At 38.5% G+C, this 4,982-nt stretch overlaps 1 non-coding gene across 1 annotated transcript; it reads left to right on the top strand.

Moving 5' to 3' along the window:
• Window positions 1-4,667: 4,667 nt before the first annotated feature.
• On the top strand, window positions 4,668-4,774 carry LOC118621231. Its single transcript, XR_004957656.1, has one exon. It is a non-coding gene; the product is annotated as a U6 spliceosomal RNA (small nuclear RNA).
• The last annotated feature ends 208 nt before the right edge of the window (window positions 4,775-4,982 follow it).

Here is a 4,982-nt window from a genome sequence, read left to right as displayed (position 1 = left end):
CTTCTCATGAATTCTGGGAAGGACAAAACAAAGTAGAAAGGGACTTAAGAATTAATCTGTACCAGAATATTCAGCAGAGGACTTTGAAACCTATAGACAGGAGGGTATAGAACGCCTGGGACCCCCATCCAACTTGCTCTTCAGATTACCCCCATCCGTCTGCACTTCATACGCCAGGTGTACAGATTTGCTTGCTTCTTTAATAAATTTGCTTGCCTTAATAAATTGTTTTTTTCACAATGCAATCCTCTACAGTTTTCTCATTTAAAGTCATATATATGAGAAGACAAGGATCGAGGAGGGGACAGCTCTCTCTCTCTGACGCGGGGCTGTCCTGTAACACCTCTCGGGCGCCTGTGAGAGGGGCCTGTTTCAAAAACAGCATTCTCAGGACTTCCGCTGAAACTCTTGCTAGGCTCATCTGGGAAAAATCTTTCCCCCTGCCCTTTCATTCCTTCCTTTCCCCCAGAGTCTGTTGATATGGAATTATTAAAAGCAGTCAGAATAAAAAATATGCTGTAAATCTAGTAGTAAGCAAATCTGCTACTGAATGAACCACAGTTTATTTATTTATTTATTTTATCCTCACCCGAGGACATTTTTTCCATTTTTTTTTGTTCAAATAGAGTGGGAGGGAGAGAGAGAGAGAGAGAGAGAAACATCAGTGTGAAAGGGACACATCGAGTGGCTGCCACCCCACGACCCAACCAGGGCCGGGGACAAACTGCAACTGAGGTACTTGCCCTTAGTGAGAACCCAGGTCTCTCTGGACCGCAGGCTGACGCTCTAACTGCTGAGCCAAACTGGCCAGGGCACCCAGAGTCTAAAAGACTTGCATCCTTGGTAAATATTATAATTTTATATACTTATCCATCTTGTCCCACAAGAAAACCTTATTTCTGGAATGCATAGAACAAGTCACACAAATATATACAATGTACACACACACACACAAGTATGAGAAAATAGGGGTGTGCCTATTTGTATATGTGGTATTTTCTAAAGGTCAAAATCAAGATGAGAGAGAGAGAGAAACACCCTCCCAAGAGCAGAGCTGAGTGTTATTCAGGTTAACGGCAGGGCGGGGCAGCCTTAGTGAAGTAACGGATTGCAAAACAAGCAATGTGCACATCATGTTGGGTGGAATTAACATCTTTTTGTGAGTATGTCATTTCTGAGTTTCTTTTGTGATCTGGGAAGAATTTCAAACTGTTGAGTAAAAGAAAACTAGAATAGTACTTTATCAGACAGATTTTGTTGAGTTTTGGGGGGGTGAGGGGTGGGGGTGGGGAGTGGATAGGAGAGAGGCTGAAATCCTTCCTTAGATTTCCTGAATGTCCAAGGAAATTCTCCCCAGTGCTCAATATCTCCCTAAGGCTCAAATGTATAAGCCTCAGTGTTCATCCTTAATAGGTTCTCTTCTCCACATATATAAATTTCATATATACATATTTAAAAAATCTATCCCCACCAAAAAGTGGTAACTAGCCCTAGGCTGGTTTGGCTCAGTGGTTGGAGCATCGGCCTGCGGACCAGAGAGTCCCGGGTTTGGTTCCCGCTAGGGGCACATTCCAAAAAAAAAAAAAAAAGGTAATGGGTGTGTGAGCTGAACTTATTGTGGTAATCATTTTGCAATATTTAAATATATCACATCATTATGTTGTACACAAACTTATACAGTATTATGTCAATTATATCTCAATAAATCTGGGGAAAAATCTATCTTAAGTACTCTGTGCAACAGGATATGTATTTGTATCTATGGCAAAGTCAGCTTCATATATTCAATTCAGTTTGGATGCAGGTGTCATTGCTCTTTGGAGCAGTAATTTCAGCCATGATCTGGGACCTAGATCAGGATGGACCTTACTTATCTGTCAGGGTAGCTTGCCTAAAATGAGTCCATTCATTATGTAACAGGCATTTTTATTATTATTCTCCCTCTAGTACATTCTCCTTCCATGTGCCCTACTTTGGCTAATGGTCATTATTCATTTATTCGTTCAGTTTAGAAATCTTAGTGTAATCCTTGACTCCTCCCATTTTCCATCCAATCAGTCAAAAATCCTGCTGGTTTGTCCTGTGGAGTGCTCTCCTTTATGTCCCCACTGTGAACCATAGATTAGACCTCTTCCCTCAGTCAGCCTCCAGCTCCAGCCTCCCAGATCCCCAGCAAGCCTCACCGCCATCAATGGGAATTTGAAATACAAATTTGCACGTTTCAACCTTCTGTTTAAAACTTCATAGCTGTTGAAGATGAGGTGGAGACAGTTCAGGTCTTAGCATGTCTTTCGAGTCCTTCCTAATTTCTCGAACCTAATTTTTAGGGTTCAACTCTTGCCATTCAGGGCCCTTGAGGTTGTCCGACAGGCTTTAAAAATTCTCTTTGTCTTTACATATGCTATTTCCTTTAAATAATATCCTCTTTTGTCCACATCTCCTTCATAAAATCCTATTTATCATTCAAAACCCAGCTCTTGTGTCAATACTTCAATGGTGTCTTCATAATCAGTAGAGAGATTTGCCGGCCATTGCATCTGGGAACCACATCAGTAAATCCTGGTCCCAACAACAACCTTGATAATGTATCTAATCTCCCTGGGCTTGATTCCTTCCTTCCTTTTTTTTTTTTTTTTTTAGTGGCTGAGTAGTACTCCATTTTGTGCAAATGTACCACAGCTTTTTTATCCACTCATCTACTGATGGACACTTGGGCTGCTTCCAAATCTTGGCTATTGTAAATAGTGCTGCAGTGAACACAGGGGTGCATATAATCTTTCAAATGAGTGTTTCAGATTTCTTCAGATATAGTTGCAGAAGTGGGTCATAAGGCAGTTCTATTTTTAATTTTTTTAGAAAACTACATAATGTTTTCCATAGTAGCTACACCAGTCTGCATTCCCACCAACAGTACACAAGGATTTTCCCTTTTCTCCACATCCTCGCCAACACTTATTTGTTGATTTATTGATGATAGCCATTCTCACAGGTGTGAGGTGATATCTCATTTGGTTTTAATTTGCATTTCTCTGATGATTAGTGACGTTGAACATCTTTTTATATGTCTCTTGACTATTTGTTATATCCTCTTTGCAGAAGTGTCTGTTCAGGTCCTTTGCCCATTTTTAAACTGGATTGTTGTTTTTTTGGTGTAGAGTTGTTTGAGTTCCTTATAAATTTTGGATTTTAACCCCTCATCAGATGCGTCATTGGCGAATATGATCTCCCATTCAGTGAGTTGTCTTTTCATTTTGTTGATTGTTTCCTTTCCTGTGTAAACCCTTTTTAGTTTGATGTAGTCCCATTTGTTTATTTTTTCTTTTGTTTCCATTGCCTGAGGAGATATATCAGAAAAAATAATTGCTACAAGAAATGTCCGAGACTTTACTGCTTATGTTTTCTTCTGGGATTTTTATGGTTTCAAGTTTAACATTTAAGTCTTTAATCTACTTTGAGTTTCTTATTTCATATGCTGTAAGAAGGTGGTCTAGTTTCATTTTTTGCATGTATCTCTCTACTTTTCCCAACACCATTTATTGAATCATGTGTTTATATTTAAATTTGCTAATTTGTAAAAACAAAATTGAACACTCACATGAACATGTTAAAATACTGCTCTTTTATATGTTATACTTCCTTACTATGAACTAAATTATAAATATAATAGTATTTGATTAAGGAATTATTTCATGCATTTAAAATTAAAAGCTTTATTAATGAAAACACAGATTTGGCCCTGGCTGGTTTTCTCAGTGGTTAGAGCATCAGTTTGTGGACCAAAGAGTTGAGGGTTTGATTCTGGTCAAGGGTACGTACCTCACTTGTGGTTCAGTCCCTGGCCCTGGTTGGGGTTGTGCAGGAGGCAACCAGTGGAGGCAACCAATGTCTCTCTCACATCAAAGTTTCTCTCTCTCTCTCTCTCTCCCTCCCACTCCAACTCTGTCTGAAGATAAATGAAAAAATATTCTTGGGTGAGGATTAAAAAAAACATACAAATTTGTATATTAAATAAAATAGGTAATAATAAACATAAAAATTTTTCATAAAACAATTGAAAAGACTAGTTTTTTTAGTTAATCTTCACCTGAGGATATTTTTCCCACTGATTTTTAGAGAGAGTGGAAGGGAAGGGGTGGAGAGAGAGAGAGAGAAACATCTATGTGAGAGAGACATTGATTGATTGCCTTCCGCATGAGTCCTGGGGATTAAACCTGCAACCCATGTACCTGCTTTTGACAGAGAATCAAACCCATGACCTTTCGGTCTGAGGGCAGATGTGCTAACCATTAAGCAACCTGCCAAGGCAAAAAATAATAATTTTCATACAGATTTTATAAAGAGCATCTAACAACTTCCATAAAATCAAAAGGTTAAAATGTTTCTCTTGTGATTATCAATTCTTGGCTTTACAGAAATGACACATTCAGTGGCAGCATCAATGCAATAAAGTCATGTTATTTCAATTTTTATAAGGAGTTCATTTGCCAAAAGTCTGCTTTCTTGTTGCACCCGATTAGGATATTATGAACTCAAGGCTGATCTCATCTGAATGGTTGCAAAGCTCATCTTTTCAGCTGTGCTCTGAGTTATGCATAATCTTTACTCAGACTGAGGTACTGATGCCAATAATGGAATAAAAGTTTTAGAGCAGTAAGAATGAAAGGAAAGTGCTCAGTTCGGCAGCACATATACTAAAGTTGGAACGATACAGAGAAGATTAGCATGACCCCTGCGCAAGGATGATACGCAAATTCATGAAGCGTTCCATATTAAAACTAAAAAAGAATTAAAGGAAAAAACAGAATACTTGTTAGTAAAAAATGAAACAACAAGGAATATATAAAAATGACTTTCTGGTCAATAAAATGATCAGTCAATTAAGTTCAGAGATGTTAGAATCGATCTTCAAAATTCTAGCAGAACAGTTGCTACCTATCTACCAAGGAGAAAACAGCCCTCTCTGTTGCTTTTGAGCATGGCTG

Source organism: Molossus molossus, unplaced genomic scaffold (assembly GCF_014108415.1).
Source record: "Molossus molossus isolate mMolMol1 unplaced genomic scaffold, mMolMol1.p scaffold_m16_p_1, whole genome shotgun sequence".
NCBI lineage: Eukaryota > Metazoa > Chordata > Mammalia > Chiroptera > Molossidae > Molossus > Molossus molossus.
Note: the sequence above shows the minus strand (reverse complement) of the source record. Positions and strands in the feature narration are given on the sequence as shown.